The 26,990-nt window shown below is 36.1% G+C and overlaps 1 long non-coding RNA gene across 1 annotated transcript in view; it reads left to right on the top strand.

Annotated features, from left to right (window-relative positions):
- Window positions 1–14,422, top strand: part of LOC122217066 — a 29,987-nt gene extending 15,565 nt beyond the window's left edge. The window contains exon 3 of the long non-coding RNA XR_006201277.1: window positions 14,282–14,422. This is a non-coding gene — a long non-coding RNA (uncharacterized LOC122217066). The remainder of the gene's footprint in view (window positions 1–14,281) is intronic.
- The last annotated feature ends 12,568 nt before the right edge of the window (window positions 14,423–26,990 follow it).

Here is a 26,990-nt window from a genome sequence, read left to right as displayed (position 1 = left end):
TTCATTTTCTGGAATTATTTATATTTCACAAAGTTTATCAGTTCTTGAACTGTATCTTGACATACAGGACAGCACATCAGCCAAACAAACAGAATGTACACCTCACCTGGACAATCTCCCAACCCTGGCTCAGGTTCTTGGAGAAGTCTTGCCTCATTACCTAGTGTATACTTCCACCAGATGGTACAATCAACTGTGGTAAATCCTTATTTAAGAGACTAATAGGGAAATGTCTCTACTTTTGCCTAATGAAAAAGTTCTCCTGTTTAGAGGAAAGTCATCATCATGGACAAAAGAAACAGCTTCTAGAGGATCACATATGAAAAGAGGAGTAGGGAAAATGACATCTACATTGTTAGCTACACTGGGCTACTCTAAATATTAACAGAGTAAATATAGCCAAATTGCCCTTATATTTCAACAAACCAGGCAAAGCAGTGTGGTGAATGGCCTGAGGGAGTAAGAGAACAAGAAGTTGGATAATTACTAGAGAGGACCTCTTGAAGCAATACTGGAGATCCTTGAAAGTTAATGATTCCATGAATAGCTCATCAATGGTAATGCTAAGTGGACAATGATTTCTTATAGAAAGTTGTTCCCAGACATCAAAGATGACTTACCCTATAACCGCTGAACAAATATCAGCAGTATCTGCCAAATTCTACTACATGTTTTACATAAAGACATGAAAGAAATTCCAAATTTGAAACCATAACACTGTTGCCAACCATCAGCCCAACAAGTTAATCAGCTGTCTAAGATCGGTTACCATGATAGGATAGGAAAGATAGATTCTGTTCTTTTTGTTCTTAAATGCTAGGCTTCACTTCAAAAAGTCTTTTTTCTCTTCCCTTAAAATAATGTTTAACTGATATTGTAACCAATGTGTACTACCCACTGTGATAAATAAGGAGGAAAATAGAGTAATAACAGGATATACTGTTCTTCGTAAGAAATGTGTGTATGTATGTATATATATAGGGAGAGAGAGAGCGAGAGAGACAGGGAGACTAGAGAGAATATATGAGCCCTTTTAGCACTTCTCAAGAGAAACATTATAATGTGAGTACATAGTGGACATTATTGTTTATTCCCCAACATGTCAATTCCACCGCAGAAAACTATCTGAGTAAACAATGGTAATTCATTCCCTTTGACAATGATTAATTCAGAAAGGGTTTGTGACCCAACTATGGCTATTGTAGGCATAATTCTAAAATGAGTCCTTAAAGATTTCTCACCCTAATCCCTGAAGCCTATGAACATGGTGAGATGTCACTTTCATGCTTGTGTTCTCTTCTTTGGCACAGTCTTAAGAAAGAGAAATTATCTAGGCAAGCTTAAAATCTAATCACACCAGCTCTAAAAAGCCGAGGGGTTTCTTCAGATGATAGCAAAAAAAGTCAGAGATGGGGCACCTGGGTGGCTCAGTTGGTTGAGCGTCAGACTTTGGTTCAGGTCATGATCTCAAGTTCAAGCCCCACATCGGGCTCTGTGCTGACAGCTCAGAGCCTGGAGCCTGCTTTTAGATTTGTGTCTCCCTCTCTCTCTGCCCCTTCCCTGCTCGCTCTCTCTCTCTCTCTCAAAAATGAATAAACATTTAAAAAAAATTTTAAAAAGAAAGAGATTCAAAACAATAGGATAGAAGAGAACCACTTGACGAGGAATGCAGACAGCCCCAAATTACTCAGATCCACCCCTTAGCTAATAGCCAGCAAGGAAATGAGGATGTTGGTCTTATTACCACAGGGAACTAGATTTTGTGAACAATCTGAATGAGCTTGGAAGTGAGTTTTTCCTCAACTCTTCCAGAAAGAAGCCCAGCATCCTCTACAAACTGGACATTAGCCTTGTGAGTTTCTAAACACAGAACCCAGTAGAGGCCACCCAGATTTCTATCCTATAGAACTATAAGATGACAAATGAATGTTGCTATAAGCTACTAAGTTTGTGGCCATTTGTTACGACAGCAATAACAAATTAATCCAGTGGCCAAAGAATTGTAAAATATAGTCTACTAGTGATTCTGAGGAAATTGTATTTCTACAAGAGAGCCACAGGACAAAATGGTGTCTCTTCTTTTTTTGAATGTTACTATGTCTAGACCTAATGGGCAGAACTAATTTGTGGATATATAGAATTATGTTGTTGAAATTCCTAAAACTAAATCATCCTTAAAATCACAGAATAAATGTACTTGATAATAATGTACGGGACATAAGCATATTAGAAAATAGAGTAAACCTATGTCTTCATGCTACTGAAGAGACTAACCTTGGAGCTGACCCTACTTCAGGAATAACAGATATGTGAGATAATCTTTTTGTTGTTTAAGCCAGTTGGAAGATTTCCGTTAGGGACAAAATATTTTAACTGATAAGACATTGATATAAAACTAGTATAGTTACATCTGGAGACCCAGTGTTAAGTAAAAGAACACTGAAATGAGAGACTTGAGATAACATATATCCAGCCGTAGTTATGTATTTATTTAATTTCTCATACATTTATGAAAGTATTTAATTTTCTCCCCTTTTTAATTTATATATCTAATGAAATAGAAAACATTGAAAAGAAGATTATATGGAAGAGATTTCTGTGATGACATGAAAAATTTATACCTAATATCAATACAGCTTGTTAAGAAATTTCAAAAAAAAAAAAAAAAAAAAAGAAATTTCAAGTTTGGCCAACAAAAGTGATGCTTTATTTCCATGTTGTGAAATACCAAAACATTGCCAATACATAGAAATTTGTAACTAGTTAGTTATCTAAGTATGAAAGGAGGTATCGAGATTGGGATAGAGATTTGGAAGTCAGCATATGAGAGGTGCCTGGGTGGCTCAGTCAGTTGAGTGGCTGACTTTGGCTCAGGTCATGATCTCACAGTTTATGAGTTCAAGCCACACGTTGGCCTCTGCACTTGTAGCACAGAGCCTGCTTGAGATTCTCTCTCTTACCTCTCTCTCTGCCCCTTCCCCACTCAGGCTTTTTCTCCCTCAAAATAAACTTTAAAAAAAAGGGAAGAGAGATTAATGGTCACCCAACATAAGACAAAAAGAGACAAACAGTGCCTGAAGATAGGAAGAACCCTCAGACACAACTAAGATTAAAGACCTGTAGGCAAAAGAGGAGGATCCTGTGAATGAAAATAATAAAATTGTTTAGGCATATGTGATTAGAATCAGAATAAATAATGTCAGGAAAGCTAAAAGCATAGAGGATGGAGCTTTGAGACCTGTTTGTCCAACAATCAGAAGTAGAAGAGAGATTTAGTAAGATAAAGATTGAAGTGGATTGTCTGAATTTGGCATTTTTAATGCATTATTTATTTCAGTACAGATAATCTCAGTCATGGGGTGAAGAAGGTGGGGGATAAGCAGAAGCCAGATTGCTGTGAGTTGAGCAGTGGGAGGAACACTTCATCTCCTGAGACTGGAGGGAAGGAAATAAGGATCAATGCAGATGTTTATCACAATGGAAATATGCAAATGAAGGCACATGGAAATAATACAACAGCAGGGTACCTAAGCTCAAGTGAAGTAATTACAAGGAGAACAATGCTCAAAAGATTTCCTAAAACACCATCTTACACAATCAGAATAGTTATCGATGTCCAGAATATGATACCAACCTCAGTGTAGCTATAAGTAAAACATTAATTTACTTTCTGCAGTTGTCAGTACAGAATGCTACTGGGGGTGTTCTCTAAAGAATTTGGATATGAGTTAAATAAAATTGTCTTCAATGAATAAAACTATGTACTTACATGTAATTCATTTATAGGCAAAGTCACCTGAAAGACAGAATTCTTGCCAAGTCAAGCCTGCAATATTTGAGGTAACTTATTGAATATATTAACATAGCTAATGAAAGAATGTATCCATAAAAAAGGGAAGGAAGTATTGATTGGCTATGGAAGGAAATAAAAAACAAATCACTCAGGCAAAGCCACCCCAATACAGAGATGAATATTTTTGTCTTGCTGGCCAGGCTATTCCTGGTGGGAAGACCAATAGAGAAAATATATGCACAAAAATTATTATAATTCAACCTATAGAGTACCATGGTAATTAAGAGGAAAGGAGATAACTTCTAATTGATCAGTGATATATGAGGACTGAAGCAAGGAAGAATGAAATGTCAGGAATATGGAAGAATTTGCTATTGTTCTATAATTTTTTCATTTCTGTGTTTTATTTTCTCAACCAAGTTACCAAGTCCGTTCTGGTCAGGGACTCATAGATCGCAAAACAAAAAACAAAACAAAACAAAATCTCAACACCACTTGCTCTAGAGTAGGATTACAACTAAACTCGTACAGGTTTGCCAGCAAATATGTAGAATATACTCTTTCCAATGACCTCATGGGAATTTCTGTCAACTTGGCACCTCATATGGAATAGTATCAAAGCTCTTACTTCTGGGGTGCTGGCTGGCTCAGTGGGTAGAGTATGTAACTCTTATCTCAGGTTTATGAGTTCAAGCCCCACATTGGATGTAAAGCTTACTGGAAAAAAAAAAAAAGTAGAAGAAGAAGAAGCAGCAGCTTACTTCTGATTTCCAGAGCAGGTTTACAAAGTACATAGAGCTACTTACAGTTGATATCTTGAGGCCATGAAAAGAAGTGGCAAGTAATTAAGCCAAAGTTATGCAACCTGTGAGATCAAAGACCCACCACAAAGATAGGACAGGACAATCTTCATGTACCAAATATTTGTTACGGATCTGCTGAATGCTAGGTCTTGATCTAGGCACTACAGAAACAGAGACATAAGAACACATTATCCTTAGTGTTAAGGACATGACAGTCTAATGCAGAGATAAGTGAACTACAGCCCATATTCCATACTCCATTCACTGCCTGTTTTTACAATAAAGTTTTATTGTAACAGTCACACATTCATTTTCATATTATTGATGAATGCTTTCCAGCTACAACAGAGCTAGATAGTTGCAAAAACAAGCCATATAGCCTTCAAATATATATATATATATATATATATATATATATATATATATATATATATATATTACAGTTTTTCTAATGAAATAAGTTGCAGACATCATTCCCCTTAACCCCTAAATGCTTCAGTTTATATTTTCTAACAAGGGAATTCACTCACATAACCATAATAAAATGATCAAAATCAGGACATTTAACTTTGAACAATATTATTTAAATTGAAATTTTACCAGTTGTTCTTATGTTCTTATTTCATTTATAGCAAAAAAAAAAAAAAAAATCTGGTGCAGAATCCAGTCTGGATTACACTTTACATTTAGTGTTTATGTCTCTTTTGTCTCTTCTTTACCCTAAAATAATTCATTAGTCAGGGAACCTGGGTGGCTCAGTCAGTTAAGTGTCCAACTTCAGCTCAGGTCATGATCTCACAGGTTGTGGGTCTGAGCCCCGCATCAGGCTTTGTGCTGACAGCTCAGAGCCTGGAGCCAGCTACAGATTCTATGTGTCCATCTCTCTCTGCCCCTCTCCTACTCTCTCTCTCTCTCTCTCTCTCTCTCTCTCTCTCTTTCTCTCTCTCTCTCAAAAGTACATAAATATTAAAGTTTTTTTAATAAGTCATTAGTTTTTCATGATATTGATATTTTTTTAAGAGTATATAGACCAGTTATACATCCTCACTTTCGGTTCATCTAATGATTAGATTCAGGGTATGCATTTTTGGCAGGAATACTATGAATGTGATCCTGTGTTCTTACCAGTATTTCACATCACAAAGCACATGATGTTGACTTTTCCCACTATTTATGATGTTAACTTTTTAAATGTTTGTTTATTTATTTTTGAGAGATAGAGCACAAACTAGAGAGGAGAAGAGAGAGACAGAGGGAGACACAGAATATGAAGCAGGCTCTGGGCTCTGAGCTGTCAACACAGAGCCCAATGCAGGGCTCGAACCCAAAAACTGTGAGATCATGACTGAGCCAAGGTCAGACACTTAACTGACTGAGCCACCCAGACAACCTGGTAATGTTAACTTTGATTGCTCAGTTAAGGTGACGTTTGCCAAGTTTCTTCATTATAAACATATTACTTTTCTTTCTGTAATTAATTAGTAATTTGTGATTAGAAACTTTGAGACCATGTAGATATCCTATTCTTTATCAATGGGATAGTTTCAGTACCCATTGTTGATTCATACCTGAATCAGTTGTCACCTAATAATAGATTTTTTACTTCCCATTGGAGAGGAATAGTCAAAAAGGCAATGGGCAGACTCCTTAAACTCATAGTATCATCTGCCCCTGACAGACAGTTGAACTAAAAACTTCAGGTACCTTTTAGACCAAAAATGAGAATTAAGTTGGAGACTTTAAAGGAAGCAGATATGTCAAATGTATTAGAACCTGCTGCTATTATAGCTATCACAGCCATTAATGAGAAGAGGCCCGCATACTAGTTTAGAATGATTTATTAAATAGTTAAGCTCTACCTGAAAGGAAAACTTATGTATATATCCCTGACTTGTGGATTTCTCAGACAAATCAAAGAAAACAGAAAGAAATATTAGGACCAAACATTTAACTTAAGATGATTTTTGTCTTAAACTTTATCAAAAACAAAGTGACACAGTTATAGGATCAGCATGAATTTAACTCAGATTGAGAAGGGGCTTATCCATGGTTTGTGCTCAGAAGGAAAAGGAGGATATTGTAGGTGAGGGAAAATCTTTTCTTCTACCCATCTTAGTTTTTCTAGCTATGGTCCTGCAAATTAGACTGATCAAAAACAGATTAATAAGAGAAAAACAAGGTTATTAACATGTGCATTGTGCATATACACAGGGGAGTACTCAGTGATGGGTAAACCCCAAATGACTGGTTGGAACTTGAGTTTAAATACCACCCAAGAAAAAGGAGTTTGGGGCATTTGAGAAGGGGAGGCCAGTTATGTGAAAGTGACTAAGAAAAGTATGGTACACAGGGATTGTTGGATGAGATTTGTTATGCAGATTAAAATTGGTGCCTTCTCGAATGGCCAGTTGTTAAAGGTCCTCCTCTTATTGGTAGGAGAGATTGAGGACATCTCTAGAAATAAACATTTCCTTTATATAGCATGGTATGTTAACCAACTGGAATTAAAAACTTAAAAAAAAAGAATTTCCTTTATAAATGTAATTTCCTTTACAATAATAAAACTTGTGTCCTGTTTTTAGGGCTTTTCCTGCATCTGCTAGTTTTCAATGGCCTTTACTTCAAAATAATCCATATGCCAAAGAGGTGTATTTTGTGGTGGCATATTTGGATACTCCTCAATATTTATAAGGGACTAGGAATTCTACTGGTTCCTGCAGTAGTGGGAAGAGAATCCATCTCAAGCTGCCAGAACCTAGTTTTGCAAATAGAGTTCGATGTTCTTTACTCTTTCCCTCCATGAGATGGGTAGCAAAGAACATGCCTACAAGGCTTCTTCAGGTCATACCCAGTATTTTAGGCAAAGCATGATGCTGGAAAACTATAAAGGATTGACACAAATGAGATGACCTTGAGAAATTTTAGGGATAAATATTATTCAATTTTTTTCAATTTGTTTTTATTGTGGTAAAATACATATGATGTAAAATTTACCATCTTGATAATTATTAAATGTACAGTTCAATGGTATTAGATACATTCAAAATGTTTGTTGTGCAGCCATCACCACTATCTATCTCTATAACTCTTTTTATTTTGTAAACCTGAAACTCTATACTCATTAAAAACAAAAACAAACAAACAAAACCAAACAAACAAACAAAAACAAAACTCTTCATTCGCCCCTTCCCCTAGCCGCTGGAAATCACCATTCTACTTTCTGTACAATGGCTTTGACTACTCTAAGTATTTTATGTCAGTGAAATCATATAGTACTGTCTTTTTGTGACTGGCCTATTTTATTTAGTATAATGTACTCAAGGTTAATCCATGTTGTAGCATGTGTCAAAATCTCCTTACTTTTTAAGGCTGAATAATATTTCATTGTATATGTGTACAACATTTTGCTTATCCATTTATCAGTTGATGGACACATGGGTTGCTTCCACATTTTAGCTATTGTGAATAATGCTGCATCATACATGGGTATACAAATATCTCTGAGATTCTGCTTCCAATTCTTTTGGATATATACATAGAAGTAGAATTGCTGGATCATATAGTAATTCTATTTTTAACTTTTTGAGAAACCATCATACTGTTTCCACAGAAGTTGTCCCATTTTAGACTTCTACCAATAATGTACCAGGGTTCTAATTTCTTCAAATCTTAACAGCCATCATAATGGATATGAGATAGGATTTCATTATAGTTTTGATTTGCATTTGCCTAATGATTGATTATGTTGAGCATCTTTTCATATGCTTATTGTCCATTTGTAATCTTTCTTGGAGAGATGTCTATTCAAATTCTTCACTCATTTTTGCATTGCATTGTTTGGTTTGCTATTTACTGAGTTTCAGGAGTTCTCAATGTCGTCTGGATATTAATCCTTTATCAGATATGATTGCTATATATTTTCTCCCATTCTGTGTGTTCCCTTTTTACTATGTTAATATTGTCTTTTGATGCATTATTTTTTTTAAATGTTACAAAGTTCAATTTGTCTTTTTTTTTTATGTTTTGTGATCTTGGTGTCATATCCAAGAAATCATTGCCAAATCTAATACTGTGAAGCTTTTGCCCTGTTTTCTTCTGAAAGTTTTTTAGTTTTCAGTTTTACATTTAGATCTTTGATCCATTTTCAATTACATTTTGTATATGGTTGAGTAAGGGTCCAACTTCATTCTTTTGCATACGGATATCCAGTTTTAGCAACACCGTTTGTTGGAAAGATTGTCCTTCCGTTGAATGGTCTTGGTACCCTTGTCAAGAATCAGTGAACCATATATAAGAAGGTTTATTTCTGGGCTATCAATTCTATTTCATTGATAATTATGTCTGTCTTTATGCCAGTACCATGCTGCTTGGATTACTGTTGCTTTATAATAAGTGTTGAAGTCAAGAAATGTGAGTCCTCTAGCTTTGTTCTCCTTTTTCAAGATTGTTTTGGCTACTGGGGATCCCTTGAGATTTGATATGAATTTTAGGATGGGTTTTTCTATTTCTGCAAAAAACATTGCTAGGATATTGATAGGGATTGCATTGAATCTGTAGATTTCTTTGGGTGGTATTTACATCTTAACAAAATAAGTCCTCCAATCCATGAACATGGGATGTGTTTCCATTTATTTATGTCTCCTTAATTTCTTTCGGCAATGTTTTATAGTTGTCACTGTACAAATCTTTCATGTTCTTGGTTGATTCCTAAGTGTTTTATTCTTTTTGGTGTTATTATAAATGAAATTGCTTGCATAATTTCCTTTTCAGATTGTTCATTGTTAATGTATAGAAATGCGTCTTATTTTTATGTGTTGACATTGTATCCTGCTACTTTGTAGAATTTATTAGTTCTAACGGGTTTTTTTTTTGTAGAATCTTTAGAGTTTTCCACATATATGATCATATCATCTGCAAACAGAGATAATTTTACTTCTTCCTTTTCAATTTGGGTGCCTTGTATTACTTTTCTTGCCTAATTTCTCTGGTTAAAACTTTTGATGCAATTAACTCATAGTTTTAAAGAAGTTTCATAACTTCATAAATTCTTCATTGCTTATTAAAAGGCTTAGGTTGTTTTGTTTTGGTTTGGTTTGGTTTTTCAGACCTTGTCATTAGTCAAGCACTCTTAAGAGTTGGAGGCAGTGCTAGGGAGTAAAAAAAGTAAAGTATTTCAGATATCGTTCAGAGCCATCAATCAAAGGACACCCTCACATGTGCTCGGGAGAGCTCAAATAAGCAAGAGTTTTCTGCATTGATCTTTTTGACTAAACCCATAAAGTCAACTCATAATCCAGTATAAAGGAGTATTATATTTAAAAACAATTTGTAGAATGAGAATTAACAATCATAGAGTGCATAATCTATGAGTTAGCACTATATAATCTTTAGAAGAATCATGTATGGTTTTATTTACAAAAAAGAAAACTAAAGTTCAAAAACATCGAGTGACTTATAAGTTACAGGGCTAAGATAAAAGCCCAGTTCTGAATCTAGAATCCTTTTCACAGTGCTTATGTATTACTCTTATACTAGCAGGTATTTGTTTGAGAACAACCAAGAAAAGGAAATGACTGAGGTCAAAATAATTTATAAAGTGAATTTAAAATGCTTTTTGTACAACTTTCAAATTTGAGTTTTGGTTGTAAGAACTTTCAGTTCATGAAAAGAAATTGTTCCATACACCACTGCAATAGTACTAATAGCTATTAAATACTAATAGTTATGTCTAGTTATTATTGCTGTAGAACACCCAGTAGCTTCTCTACAGTAAAGGCATTTAACAGGGATGGAGTTCATCAAACTCAGAGTAACTACACAGATATAAAAACTAAAGAATGCAAAAATTAAAATAAGACGTGCTACAGTAATGGGATTGTGTATGATTTCACTTTCTTTTAACAAATAAAAATCACTGCCATGGGCCACAGGCAGCCGATCAGGCAAGTCAGGGTGGCCTTGTGGCCCTGGAAGGAGGGCCCTTCTCCCTCAGCTCTGGGAGCCTTCCCTGGCCCCAGCTGTCAACTCCCCACCCCTCCCACGCCCCCACCCACCCACCCACCCCCCCACCCCCCGAGCCCAAGGTGGAGTGCAGGGATGGGGCACCAAGCTGGGTCTCAGGATTCTGACCTTCAAGAAAATCCTTCCATGATTGGACAGGACCCCTGGGGTAAACATTGCAAACCTTCAACCTATTCACTATTACGTCTTCAAAAATGAATCACCGTTGGAACAAAAGCTAAGAGAATTAAGACAAGAAACACAAGAATGGAACCAAGAGTTCTGGGAAAACCAGAATTTGACATTTCGTAAGGAAACAGAAGAATTTATTTGCTCAAGACTGAAAGTTAAAGGCCTGGAACTGAGAGCCAGATCAGGTCAAAATGCAACATTTGACCAGAAAAAATGGCTGACTTTTACAAGGAATTTTTAAGTAAAAATTTTCAGAAGCACATGTATTATAACAGTGGAGCAGCCATCACTGTGTGCCTCTGCCAGATGCAGGAGGAGGTGCTGAGTTGCACAGCACCTGTGAGGTATTCTTACCAAAAAAATGGAGTGAAATCTAGTGAGACCTCCAAACTCAATACCAGTTCACAGGAAAAAGAGACTGGTAGAAGTATAATTTTGCTATCACCTTCTTCATGGGAAAAGTGACCCTGGAGAGGGTTTGGAACAAGCTTACACCAAACAAAAGAAGACCAGCACTTAGAAGCCTACCCTGAACCACCCACCGATGTCCAAGTTTCCAGGAGAAGCAGCTATTTTGGGAGTTCATTTACAAGGGCTCTAAAAACCTGTTAGGGAACTGAGTCCTACACCTTTTTTATGGGGGCCCCTTGGCTTATGTCAGCACAGGGTGGACTGGAAGAGGAGTCCTGGTAAGCAGGGGGCCATGTGACTCTGTCCCCACTGTGGATTCCAAGCTGGTCCTGGGTCACAGACATGATATCAAATAAAACCCAAGCACTGTGTAAAAATAAATAAGTAAATAAATAAAAGTAATTTGTCGCTATTATCATGGTTATTTTTAATAAATAAACATCAGGGAGAAAAATACTTCTATGGAATTTGCTTGTGAATTGCTCTTCTAGCCTCATTAAAAAAATTATTTTCCTAAGCCTCGGAACTAATTGAATTCTGAATAAACTTACTCCATTACTTGGAATTAATTTTTTGGACTCTTTTTACAATGCAAATCTTTTGGTCTATGCTGAATCAGTAAATTCTGTTTCCCAGGCAACTTTGTGTAAATCAAAGCTGAAGGTCAGACCAAAATTAATGCATTACATTAAAGTAAAATAGGATTGCTTTGCATTTCAATTGACGCTATTTGGTTTTGTGTGGTTAAATGTCCCTACTACCACTGTTTAATTCTAGGTAGCTTGAATCTCTTGTACATTTTATGTATAAAACATTTTATGAAAGAAAAATTACATTTTAAAAATTAAACAGGAGTGAAACACAAGAATTAATCCAGTGATAAATTTTCATCTTCATTAGTAATGAAAGACATTGAAATCCAATTAACAATGAAATGATTTTGCTCACCTATCAAGTAAGCAGATTTAGAAAATAATGCTCAGTACCAGTAACAGTACAGTGAAATGTTTCCTATTTTGGCTCCACATCTCTACGGCCTCCTAATTCAGGTCCTCATTATCTCCTGCTGGAACAATCTCAGTAATTCCCTTCTAAATTGTCTGCCTGATCCCAGTCTTGGATTTCTTAAGTCCAGGCTCCACACTGCAGCTTGATAAATCTATTTAAAATATAATTCTAACCATATCATTGCATGTGTTTCTCAGCCTCTCAGTTTCCAGGGTGGAATAGTTAATGACGTACAGCATCTGTAAAGAAATTGCTAAATGTGTGGTTGCAGTTCAATTTTGCCATGGTTAGTACAGACAATAAAAAACTCACTAAATCTAAGATTTGTTCCTCTGATACCCACAGGAAACCAAATTAGAATTTAATGTTTGCGTAGTAAGCCTGGAATTAGAATAGGGACCTGAGTTGTACAATTCAAATGGTTAAAGGAAACAAGTTTAAAAAGCTTGGATCTTTCACCTCCCTAGCCATTTTCATCAATAGGAGATTCTCTGCCTGGACAGTGCTTCATAGGGATATGTGCAACTTTTCATTTTGGGGTTCCATATCTTGTACTCCAAAAAGAACTTACCTTTCTATTTTTGTAGGGGAGGAAGAACTTTTTCTCTACCCTCTTAGGGTCTCCAACTGGGCCTGACATAAACTGACAGAAGACAGATTAACAGAGAAAAGCATACAAAATTTCATGCATATTTTCATATGTACATGGTACTTAGTCTTCATTGGAAAATTAAAACACAAAAAGCTGTTAAGCCTGGGTGCTTACATACCAGGTTGATTGAACAAAGTACAGTAAAACCTTGGTTTGTGAGCATAATTCATTCCAGAAGCTTGATTGTAATCCAAAGCACTTATAGATCAAAGCCAATGTCAAGAACCATTGGCTCAGCTGTGGTCATGTGATGCTCAGCATCACGTACTACTTGTATTATAAGACATTGCTTATTTTCAAGATAAAATTTATTAGAAATGTTTGCTTTTCTTATGGAACACTCACAGAACAAGTTACTTGTAATCCAAGGTTTTATTGTATAGTAATTATGGAAAACTATCTAAAATATATGGGGAAACTAAAGGAAGATGAGGGTTATTTCAACAAGATTTGTTTGTACAGATTCTTCTCAGCCTTGAGCTCCCTCTCTGGAGATGAGAATTTTCTTTCCCTCCAGGTGCAGGAAAGGGCTGCTTTTGCATGGGAGTTTTCTCTCTTGTTTTCAGGGAGAAAAGGAAAGATCATAGCGCCTTTCTTGCACCTATTGTTTTTCAAGTAACTTTAGCTCAAAATAGTCAATATACCAAGTCAGCATATGTTGGGATGGCAAGTTCTGAAAACCTTCATTTACATTATCTCTCTAAAAAAGGTATAATACCACTGCTTAGGGTTTTATTTATTAAAGTTTAATCACTTCCCAGACTTGCTCCTCAAGATTATTTTGATTAGGGTTGGAGGTATTCCCAAACCCTTTAGTCCTAGAGTCCTATACAGTCCCCAGGTTTTTTACTACAAAGTCACTAATTTAAGCAAATGTTTGAGTACCTATTCTATGCCAAGCACTTTTTGATGTTTTGGAAATAACCTATGACCTAGACAGACACTATTTCTGTTTTTTGAAAAATGCTATAAAAGTAGTTTTCCCAGGGAGCAATCTTACTTTTTCTTATTGTTAAGTTCTTGGGTAGCCTCTCACTGTTGTCACTATTCCCAAAAATAGATCATTGGGAAGTTTATTAAAACTTTAAATAATCATTTTATATAATAAATAATAATTTCCCAATTATCTATCATATATTGGCTTTTCTTAAAATATAGCAGTGAGGATGATCCTAACTTTTCTATTCCTCTTAAATTTAACAGTAGATAACTTTAGATAACATGTGTAGAATAGGCATTGCCGTTAATTCATGTTAAAGAGTTTGAATTAGGGGCATAGAATTTGAAAGTTGTCATTAAATTATTTGCTACATTCACATACTTCTCTCATTCTTCCCTCACTTGACAGTGTTGAACTTTCACCTGAGCCCTGTGTTTTGAGCAGCGATGGTTAAGAAATCCTTGTACCCTTTTGTGTTCCAGGAAATGACTGTCCTCAAAGCACAAACTTGGCCTCACATATTCCAAGATGTCTTCATCCTTCCTCATAACTCCCACATTGCAGATGACTGATTTGTTTACCTACCACTATAAAGCCCCCAGGCTCCCCCTTTTTCTTTGAGATATTCGTCATTAATAAATTTTCTCTCTAATGCAGTCATTCATATGCAATCGTCTCTTGAACTGTCCAGTAAAATTTGTCTTTTACACACCAAATCATAATGCTCAGTGCTACCTTAACACAAACTTTACTGGGTTTTTATGAGAATTAAATGATTTAGTATTTGTGTAACATTTTAAATGATGTCAGAAATCTAGTATGTGTTCAACAATGTATTATCTGTAATACCTGTATTATCTATTACTATCATCATTATTTAATTGATGTTAATTCCTAATCAATGTTAGCAAAAAACTATTTTTCAAATTGTTAAAGAAAAATTATTCATGATACTTGTTTAAGATAGTAAGGCAGACCTAATTCCAAGTGGACCATTGCAGTGTTATAGGGATAATGCAATGGGTCTCACAGTAGGGGAGAGAGATTGGACTCAACTCCCAATATAGCATGGGCAACTGGGATGGGGGTCATTACTAAGAGGAAACATTAGGGGTAAGAGGGGGTGGGATGGGATTCTGGCTAAACCGACCCAATACGGTTCTCGCTGAAGGCAGGCCACGATGTTCAGACATCACCTGGGGGAATGGTGGCAGATGAGGAGCCCAATTAGATATTGAGGGTGATCAGATATGGAAGATGGGAGATTTTAGTTACACCAACTTATCAAGACTCTTAATAAAAGTGAACAATGCTGAGAGGGTCACTGGAGTCCAAAAGTCAAGCCTAGTTGAAAAAGAGTTCAAGTGAACTCAAGAAGAGTTTGATCAAGGAAAAAAATCTTTGGCATCAGGAAAGGGGTCTGGAAAAAATCTCATCTATATATTGTATTGCTGTGCTGCAATCTGACCTAAAGTTCCCAGAAGAAGAGCAGGAAAATGTCAAGAGGGGAGGTACAGGGGAAATATCAAAACTGAGAAAAGAAGTGGTATTCTCCTAGATTCCCAATCCTACTTCTAGACAACAGAGTGAGCAATTTCCTTCCAATCTCACCATTTGAAATGTGTATCCTCAGACCAAATCCCCTACCCCTACTTCATAGCATCACAGCTCTCATCTAGCAGAGACCTCTTCCTTCTTCAGTGCCTCCAGCCTAGAACAGTCCATCCTTCCTCTACACCAATATCCTTGACATTCTAAGGTAATTTAACAGCTCCAGTTCCTTTAGTTCATATTTCTTTTTTTCCTTGACTCTATAGACCTCTCATCTCCATTCTATCAGCCAGGCATTTACAGAAACTTTACTTTGATCTTCTCATCACAAGAAATCTGAGAATCTGAGAACCCTCAGATTCTTTAAATCAGAAATCCCTCTCTTGTAACAGAATTTCTTTTTTGAATGTCACATTTACATTTGCATGTTATAGAGGCTAACTTACTTTGTACCTTCATTATGACTTTCAGTTACCTAACCATTCTGTCTTTCTCAAGTTAAAAAGGACCTCCTTGCTTCCCAAGACTCTCTTCAAACTCAATGTGTTCAGGGATATGTTCAGCTTTAGGGAAGAGAAAGTACAACTAAAAGTGGCTGGAATCAGAATTCTTTCAGAGTTGCAAATGTTTAAAAGTAAGCTGAGTGTGGTCATTTAATCTTTGGAGTGGGCAAAGATGTGAAAGATTATCTCCTAAGCAGCTTTGTCCATCTACCTTCATGTAGCAGCATATGAATATGTTCATTCCTTTGTGTGCCAAGACATGGAAATGGATGGGAAGGACTGGCTTAAAGGAATAGAGGTTTACTGTCTCACCTGACATGAATGTTGGGAGAGGCAGTTCCAGAGTGGTGCCATGGTTCTACAATGCCATTGGACACCCAGGCTCTTTCTACTTTCTTGGTCCACCATCCTTATCATACTATCATTTGTCTTCTTAATTGTTGCCTCACAGTACCACATGGCATCAGTTCCTCCAGGCCTCAAAACCACAAACCAGGACAAATAAAAAAAAAAAAAAAGAAGAACAAGAAGAACAAGAAGAACAAGAAGAACAAGAAGAAAAGAAAAGGGGGGGGGGTAGTGACACCAGATCACATCTTATACCTCATTGGCCAGAACCAAGTCACGTGGACACTTTAGTGTCAATAGAGTCTGAGGAATGGAATTTTTAGGTTTTACAGCTGCTGTAATAGAGTCAAATAAGAAAAAGGGGGGAGGTTGGTGGAATGGGTGTTATGTGAGCCCATCAATCTATAATATCTGACACACCAAGTTTCTAGGGTAATTCTATTTTTAATTTTTTGAGAAACCTCCATACTGACACAGCAAGTTTCTAAGATGGCAATATTTAATATAACCATCTCTAGCGGAAGTTTAATACTCTAGACGTATGGTATCTCACCCAAACCTGAATCTTCCCCAGTGTCTACTTCTAGCCTCTTATTGAACATCAGAATGATGCTGAAGGAAGAATGAGGCTAATACAATTATTCTCACTCTCCAGTTGAAATCTGACCCTTGTTGTAGCTCCAATTTTCAAACACAATCCTAGTTGTGGTTATTGTGGGCTTTCTTTTAAAATGGCCATCCTTTTTCTTCATGAGATTGAAAATAATACCAAATCTGTCTTGTGTCATATCTCATGTCATATATAGGTCAAAATTCCTTTGATGCTATTAATATGAATAGCAAAAGCAGAAAGAGGAGTGGGGCCAGGTCAGGAACCCAGCCAAGTGACAAAAACATCGAGAGTAAAGAGAGGGCTAGTGTGAAAATTTAAGCTGAAAGGAAGTGATCAAGATTGTAGCTGTTATTTGGTAACAAGGTAAAGAGGCAGGGCAAGAAGTCAGGAGGGCTTGCACTACACCCAAATAAAGCTATGAGGACTGCATTATACTCTAACCTGGTCTCTTTTGAAGGCTTCTGGCCCTGCCCCCAAGAATATGCCACAGCACTCTGAACTCACCATAGGGCAGATTAATTCAGCTAAATACCTTTGCTATAGTTTCTCCTAAATTTCTATTTCTTTCCTTGGCATTTCACTTTATTTCAGTCCTACATTTCTAACTACTCACAGAATAACCCTACTCAGATGTGTACAATGTGCACAAGAACATTATAGTGATATCTGAAGCAAAATGGAAAATAAAGTCACCTGCACTACTACCCATCCCAGTGGGTTAAATTCCAATTTGTAGGATATAAGCTGTGAAAAGCTTCTTGGATGGATTACCAGGAGGAAGAAAGGTGTAGGGCAACTAAGCTCCACAGAATCTTGACACCTTGGTTTAGATGACTAGGAGCTGAAAAAAATCGCCATTTCAAAGCTGCCAATAGTTTTTTGTTTCAGAAAAACATGATGACATATTTGGGAGAAACAATCCCTTTGTCCTGATTAAACCTATTGAATTTTTTTGTTATGTTAATACAAAGCAAAGACTACAGTTTAAAAAAAAAGAAAAGAAGGGTTTTGTTTAATTATGCAAAAGATTGTTCATTTGGTAGAGAAGAGTTGAATTTCCAGATTTGATTCCCTTGAGTGAATGTCTCCCCTGAGATTAAGACTCCTTTATACCTGAAAAGGGTTGCTTTTTCTTGGGAAGATGTGAGTTGAGGACATTATTGGTAGAAGATAAGGACCTGGGGGCCAGAGGTTGAAGGAACTCTTTATATAAGACACATTGTGAGCCCTGGGCAGGAACAGCAGTTTTCAGCTCCAGATGGTGAAATGTGATACAGAGTTGAGGAGGCAGCCTCCTCTGCCCAGAATCTTTCATCAACTAACACCCCGAGGAATGTCAGCTTTTAGAATCTCAGACCTGGAAACAGCATTCAATGTTTCCTGGTCTTTCTTTGTCTCTCTCTCTGTCTCTCTCTCTGTCTCCTTCTCTGTCTCTCTCTCTCTCCCCTCTCTCTCTGCATCTCTAACTCTGCTATCCCTCCAGTGGTTTCATTATCTCTTGCGGCAAACAGCCATTCTCCATAAGACAAGAAATAGGACCAATGGCATCTGTTTTCACAGACTTTCACAGACTTTCAAAGACTTCTAACTTTAAACTCTTGTTTAAAAGCAAGGCCTTCTTCCTTCCTTGCCATCTCTATCTAGAACAATCCTGATCATGATAACGTGACTCGGATCATATGACTTACCTCACAGAGTGAGAAGTATTCAGACTGACCTGGTTTTAACCACACACCTAGAGATAGAAGCTTTATCACTAGAAGAAGTCAGTGATCTGACTGGTGTACTTGGCAGCTATAAACAGTAGCTACCTCTTGCATTTTGTGAAAAGTTGAGTAAGATTTATTTCCCAACTCTGGGCATATATCCACTGTTTCAGAGCCCCATCTGTACTGCCTTGTACTCTCAGGCAAGCCCTTAAGGAAAGAGAGAACAGACATGTTGTCCAAATGCTGGAACACTAGCCCGAAGAATGGGACCCAAATATTTGTGAATGAAGAAATGAACAAAAATTCTGAATGCATTATTTCTTAGCCCTTTCCTACTACCCACTTTGTTCACCTTACTTCTTTCCTTCATGTAATCAGGGTCAGGGAATATAGGGAAGAAGAGTGGTCTTATCTGCCCTGACTCTTAACTGGATATTAGGGGAAGGGATTTGAGGGATACAATCTGTCTTCAACAACATAAACTTGAACCATTTAATCCCCATAAGTCTGTGAAGTAGGAATATCCAAGATTTTGGATCTTTAAACATGTAAATCAGTCAGCATGAGTGTGATAAATTTAAACTGCTATAGGATCAGAATAGATATTAATATTTATCATTATTATATTTATTGAGAAAAAATTTTCTCATAATTTTATTTAGAAAAATCAAGGAAATTAATTTTTAAAAAGAGGGGAAACAGTTTGACACCATAACAGTAATATAACTGTACTCATTAAAGAATTATTTACAGCAGATTCCTAATTATCATTCAGGACAATAACAATTATGCATTATCATTAATTATGTATCAAATTTACTGGAGTGCCTGGGTGGCTCAGTGGGTTAAACATCTGCCTCTTGGTTTCAACACAGGTCATGAACTCACAGTTTGTGAGTTTGAGCCTCGCATCGGGCTCTGTGCTGACAGCGTGGAGCCTGCTTGGGATTCTGTCTCCCTCTCTCTCTGCCCCTCACCTACTCTCTCTCTCTCCCTCTCTCTCAATAAATAAATAAATAAACTTTAAAAATTATGTATCAAATTTACTTTGCAAATTTTTCCAGTTTTATTGAGATGTAATTGACATATACTATTGTATTAAAGGTGTACAATATAATGATTTGCTATATGTATATACAGTTGACCCTTGAACAACACGAATTTGAACTATGGACAGATTTTTTTCGACAAATGACAGTACAGTACTGTAAATGTATTTTCTCTTTCTTAGGATTTTCTTAATGAAATTTTCTTTTTTTCTAGCTTTCTTTATTACAAGAATACAGTATATAATACTTATACAAAATATGTGTTAATCAACTGTTTATGCTATCAGTAAGGCTTCCAGTCAACAATAGGCTATGTGTAGCTAAGCTTGGGAAAGTAAAAAGTTATATGCAGATTTTCAACTATGCAAGGGTTGGGGCACCACATTGTTCAAGGCTCAACAGTATTGCAAAATGATCACAACAATAGTTTAGTTAACATCCATCACCTTACACAGTTACTAGTCTTTTTTCTTGTGATGAGAACTTTTAAGATCTACTACTCTAGTAGCAACTTTCAACTTTCAACTTTCAAATATACAACACAATATTGTTAACTATAATCACCATGCTGCACATTACTTCCCCAAGATTTACTCATCTTATAACTGGAAGCTTATACCTTTTGATCACCTTCATCCACTTTCCCCACCCCTCAAGGAGGATATTGGCCTGTAATTCTCCTTTCTTGGGGTGTCTTTGTCTGGTTTTTGTCCTTGTCCTTTTCTGGTATCCATAATGCTAGCCTCATAAAATGAGCTCAGAAGTGTTTCCTCTTCCTCTGTTTTTTGAAAGAGTTTGATAAGGACTGATATTAATTCTTCTTTCAGTGTTTGGTAGAACTCATCAGCGAAGCCATCTGGTCTTTTTTGGAAGGTGTTTGATTACTGATTCAGTCTTCCTACTAGTAATTGGCCCATTCAGATTTTCTATTTCTTCATGGTTCAGTTCTAGCAGGTTCCATGTTCCTAGGAATTTATCCATTTCTTCCATGCTATCCAACTTGTAGGCATACCATTGTTCATAGTATTCTCATGTCCATTTCATTAAGAACTATTTCTGGAGTTTTATCTTGTTCTTTTGTTTGCAACACATTCCTCTTTTTCTTCATTGGCTCTGTGTTGACATCTGTGGATTACATAAAACAGCCACCTCTCCCAGTCTTCATGGAATACTCTTATGTAAATGATGAACATATTCGTTCAGCTCACCCTGAGCTCTTGGTTGTCTCTCAAACTGCTATGATTGCACAATCCACCTTCTTTTTTTTTTTAACGGCTCCTAGTAGCTGAAGATGTACCAAGATCTGTTGGTGTCCCAAAGGGGAGGATCTCAGTCAGCACCTAGACACTGGCTATTTGGATGCCAAACCCAAGATGAGGTGTCACCATCTTGGACTGGACCCTTTTGCAAATTCTATGTGTTTCTGATGCTTAGTTTTGAAATCTTGGTTGTCAGCATTTGTTGTTAATATTGCATGGTCATCTGCCCATGTATAAAAAAAAAAAAAAAAAAACAAAAAACAAAGAAAGCATTGATCAGTATCTCATCATGAATGCCTAATTGTTCTCTAATGTTCCATGTATTTGTATTACCTTGGAAATTTCTTAAGATATCTTACATCTGTGATTTTTTAAAGTATCCAAATAGGCCTCTTTCTGGGAAAACCTGGGAGATGGGTATTTTTGTTTGCTCTCTGTGCTGGGCCCTGGGAGGAGAGCCAGTTACGAACTTTTTCTTTGATTGCTACAATCCTGTGGGTACCCACTAATATAAGTCCCACTGGCCACCAGAGCCAGGTGATTAAGGGATGTGTCCCCTAGGTGGCATCCACAAAAGCCAGGGTGTCAGATGTGTGCATAAGCTTCTTCTAGGTGGACAACGGTCCTGTGGAACAAGCAAGAGGGATGTAGTGATAACACCTTCAGGTCTCCTGGCCTGGGAAGAATCATAGTCACCCCAGATGTGTGCTAACTTAGAATGCTGACCTTTAGACAACAGCTTTTAAAGTATACAAAAAGGCCTCTTTCAGGGACAGGGAAAGACTGGGAGAAAGGGATTTCTGTTTGTTTCTTCTGCAATGAACTCTAGGTAGATAGCCACTGTGAGTCTTTGTGAGGAGGCCGAGAACTATCTCTTTGTTGGCTATATCCCTATGGGTCACATGGATGCGAGCTCCACTGGCTTTCAGAGCGAGGTGTTCTGGGGGACTGTCACCCAGATGGAAGTTTTAAAATTTGGGGCACTAAATGTTGGGTCCAAACCCTTCACTCCACAGGAAGAAGCTGGCAGTTGTAAGTTCCCTCTGGATTGCATGTTGCTATGCCAGGGGTGAGGTTAACAGCCCTTCCTACCCATTTCCACATGGGTATTTTCTTCTTCACCCAATGTGTAGGAGTCACTCAAACGCTTTCTGGATTTTACTGGAAGGAATTGCTTTGTGTGGAGCTATAGATTCAGTATGTCTGTGAAATGAGGTGTCACCACCTTGGACTGGACCCTTTTGCAAATTTTATGTGCTTATGATGCTTAGTACTGAAATCTTGGTTGTAGGCATTTGTTGTTCAGATTGCATGGTTATCTGCCCATGTATTTAAAACGAAACCAAAGAAAGCATCGGTCAGTATCTCATCATGAGTGTCTGACTGTTCTCTAATGTTCCATGTATTTGTTTTACCTTGGAAATTTCTTAAGATGTCTTACATCTGTGATAAGGTAATCGTAGGTTGAAAATTGACACTATGACTATTGAGAACTCTTGATGGAGACAAGAAAAACATTCCTTCAAACCAGTAGGTTTTATGGCTATCAGATACAACACTTTCTCTTTAGAGCAAATACTTTGAAATGACCACTTTACCATCCAAAATGTAATTATTTGGTGATATAACCGACAAATAATTTTGGCCAAAAAAAGGGCTATATAAGCCCTATCTATAATACAGAAGAGAAATAAAATGAATTTCATTTAAAATAAAATTACACATATATTGTTATAAATGTATGAGCACAACTTTATTTACTTAATATGGCTCTCCCTTTGAAAGTCAGCTCTATGAAGGCAAAAGAATCTATTCTGTTCACTGATATATTCTCACGTGCATAAAGTGGTGCCGGACATATGGAACATGTCACAATAAATGTTGAATAAATGTGACATTTAGGAATGCTTTTGTTTACAAATAAAACAATTAACAGTAGATTAAAGCCTAAATACATTTATTGTTTATATTATAGGAAAACCTGGTTCATGCCACAGATTCTCTGCATTGTCATTATCAAGGTGCCAATGATATCTTCCCCTATTTTAGCAAGTTGGTTGCTGTAGCTGCAAACATTATGTCTTTATACAATAGGAAGCAGAAGAAATTATAACAGAAGAAGAATATCTTCTTACTTGTTTTTTTTTTTTTTTTTTTCAGGATGCTAACTGTTTCCCAAATGTCTACAGTGGACTTCTTCTGAGGTCTCATTGGCCAGAATGGCTTCACACTGTCATTTCTACATAAATTACTGGCAAAAGGGAATGAATAACATAATAAGCATATATACCAATCAAGGTTTATGCCAGGGATTGGACACAATGCCATCTAAACAAAATTGGATATTTTTTAACAAAGAATTAGGAGACATGATGTCTTTCTACCTGATAGTTCAATAAATATTCTTAATTATAAATTTATGATAAATAATAAGGTTACCTTTTATAATTATAATAAATTTACCTTTCTATAGTAAGCATTATAATAAGGTTACCTTTTTAAAAATTTTAATTCTAGTATAATTAGCCTACAGTGTTGTATTAATTTCAAATGTACAATACAGTGATTCAACAATTCTATACAATACTCAGTGCTCATCATGATAAGTGTACTCTTAATCCCCTTTACTTATTACACCCATTCCCCCACCCATCTCCCCTTTGGTAACTACCTGTTTGTTCTCTATATTTTAAGACTTCGTTTTTTTATTTCTCTTTTTTTCTTTATTCATTTGTTTTGTTTCTTAAATTTCACATACAAGTGAAATCATATGGTATTTGTCTTTTCCTGACTTGCGTATTTCACTGACATCCATGTTGTTGCAAATGGCAAAATTTCAAATTTCATTCTTTTTTGTGGCTGAGTAATATTCCACTATATATGTATACCACTTCTTCTTAATCCATTTATGTATCAGTGGAAACCTGGGCTGCTTTCATATATTGACTATTGTAAATAATGCTGCAATAAACATAGGGGTGCATATATCCCTTCAAATTATTGTTTTCATATTCTTTGAGTAAATACCCCATAGTGCGATTACTGGATCATGTGGTAGTTTTCTATTTTAATTTTCTGAGAAACTTCCATACTGTCTTCCACAGTGGCTATGCCAGTTTGCATTCCTACCAACAATAAATGAGGTTCTTTTTTCTCCACATCCTTAGTAACACTTGTTACTTGAGTATTAGATTTTAGCCATTCTGACAGGTGTGAGATGATATCTCATTGTGGTTTTGATTTGCATTTCCCGGATGATGAACGATGTTGAGCATCTTTTCATGTGTCTGTTGGACATCTGTATGTCTTCTTTGGAGAAATGTCTGTTCATGTCTTCTGCCCATTTTTAAATTGGATTATTTGGGGTTTTTTTGGTATTGAGTTGTATAAGTTCTTAATATATTTTGGATACTAACCCTTAATCAGATATGCCCTTTGCATATCTCCCATTCAGTAGAATGTCTTTTAGTTTTGTCGGTGGTTCCCTTTGCTGTGTAGAAGTTTCTATTTTGATGTAGTCCCAATAGATTGTTTTTGCTTTTGTTTCCCATGCCTCAAGAGACAGATCTAAAAAAAAATGTTCTATGGCTGATATCGAAGAAATTACTACCTATGCTCTCTTCTAGGATTTTTATGGTTTCAGATCTCACATTTAGATCTTTATTCAAGTTTGAGTTTACTTTTGTGTATGGTAAAAGAAAGTGGTCCAGTTTCATTCTTTTGCATGTAGCTGTCCAGTTTTCCCAACACCACATGTTGAAGAGACTATCTTTCCCATTGGATATTCTTGCCTAATTGACCATATTAATGGGTTTACTCCTGGGCTATTTATTATGTTCCATTGATCTATATGTTTCCTTCCTTCTTTCTTTCTTTCTTTCTTTCTTTCTTTCTTTCTTTCTTTCTTTTCTTTTCTTTTCTTTTTTTTTTTTTTTTTTTTTTTTTTGCCTGTACCATACTATTTTGATTACTACAGCTTTGTAATATAACTTGAAAGTCTGGGATTTTGATACCTCCAGTTCTGCTTTTCTTTTTCAAGATTGCTTTGACTATTCAGGGTTTTTTGTGGTTTCATACAAATATTGGGGTTGTTTGTTCTAGTTCTGTGAAAAATACTATTGGTATTTTGATAGTGATTGCATTAAATATGCAGGTTGCTTTGGGGAGTATAGACATTTTAACAATATTAGTTCTTCCAATTCATGAGCATGGAATGTCTTTCCATTTGTTTGTGTCGTCTTCAGTTTCTTTCATCAATTTTACAGTTTTCAGAGTATAGTTTGTTAATTTTTGTTAAGTTTATTCCTAGGTATTTTATTATTTTTGGTGTAGTTGTAAATGGAATTGTTTTCACAATTTCTCTTTTTGCTGCTTCATTATTAGTGTACAGAAATCCTATGACTTTCTGTATATTGATTTTGTATTCTATATCTTTATTGAACTCATTTATCAGTTCTAGTAGCTTTTGGTGGAGTCATTAGGGGTTTTTATATACACTATCATGTCATCTGCAAATTAATAAGGTTACCTTTTAAATTTTAATGCAACTGAATAGGAAAAAAAAATTCCAGACTGATGGTGTATCACTTAATGTTGCTTTTAGCTGAATGAAACAGAAACAAGACTAAAATGGATTACCAAAAAGGGTTTTTTTGCTGTTGTTTTTGCTGCATTTTTTGTTGTTGTTGTTGTTGTTGTTTTAGTAACAAGAATTCCCAAAATAGGCAGTCTCAAAAACTGATAAAATGGTTTTATGATGTCACCAGAAACTCAAGCTTTATTCTGCCAGACCTCATGCAACTTTCTTTCTTTGGACCATAAAATGTCTGTTGTTCTCCTAGCATGTTTTTACTCTATGCAGGAAAAAGAGGGAGAAAAAGGGAAAAACGCAGAAGATGATTGCCAGGCAAGTTGGCCACCTTTCAAACAGTGTCTACTAAGTGATTTTTGCTTCTATCTTCTTGGCTAGAACTGGTTCACAGGTCCACCACTGTCTGGGGAGATAAGTATTTGCACTTGATTCAAACAAAAATTTGGATCTGTTATTAACAAATAAGGGGGAGAATGAATATTTTGCAGGCAACTACTCGTGTCTCGTATTTTGGTCACAAAATATTTTAACAATGGCTGCCTTTGAGTGGTGAAATTATAGATGAGTCCTATACCTTTTGTATTGCCTGAATTGTTTTCAACATGGTGTTGTTTTCTTTTAACTGGAAAAGAAAACACAACAAAGCTATATTCATTCTGAAGGAGAAAACAGAAAGTTTGAAGATTTTTTTTTTGCAGGCTGTACCAAAATATCCCTGACATTAAAATGTCTGTTTCAAATAATCATGTCAAAATAGTCTTACTTGCCCCTCTCATGGAGAGTCATGGCTTTGGAAGTTATTCCTCATGACCTCCATTATTTGCTACAAATAAAGTTTACTTTACATGATAAATAAAATAAAATATTAATTTAAAAACAAAATACTTTTACTGAATATATAACTTTGGTTATACTCTTTGAATCTTAGTTAACTTATCCATAAAATAAAGACACTACAGTCAACTCTCAAAGTTATTGTAAATTTTAAATTAAATAATGTATACAAAATAGGGGCACCTGGGTGGCTCAGTCGGTTGAGCGTCCAACTTCGGCTCAGGTCATGATCTCGCAGTTTGTGAGTTTGAGCCCCGCATGGGGCTCTGGGCTGACAGCTTGGAGCCTGGAGCCTGCTTCAGATTCTGTGTCTCCTTCTCTCTCTCTGCCCCTCCTCGACTTGTCCTCTGTCTCTCTATGTCTATCAAAAATAAATAAAATGTAATAAAAAACTTTAATAAAATAATTAATGTATACAAAATATATAGCATAGTTGTCACCAAATGACAGCTTTTATTTATTAGTGCTTGCATAAATGGTAGATAATATAAAATAACCCTTTTAATTAACTATATAATTTATGTATTTTACTTAGCTATATCTTTTACATTAGCTCATTTCTACCGGGCATTTACTAGGTAACAGGAACCATGCTAAGTGTCTTGCCTATATTAAATCATTTAAACCTCAAAATGACTCATGAAGTAGGTAGGATTATTATTTATTTTACAGACAAAAAAAAAAAACCCTGCAGCTTAGAGAAGTTAAGGAAATTGTCCAGGGTTATATAGCTA

Source organism: Panthera leo, chromosome B1 (assembly GCF_018350215.1).
Source record: "Panthera leo isolate Ple1 chromosome B1, P.leo_Ple1_pat1.1, whole genome shotgun sequence".
Lineage (NCBI taxonomy): Eukaryota > Metazoa > Chordata > Mammalia > Carnivora > Felidae > Panthera > Panthera leo.
This window is presented reverse-complemented; position numbering and strand designations above follow the sequence as displayed.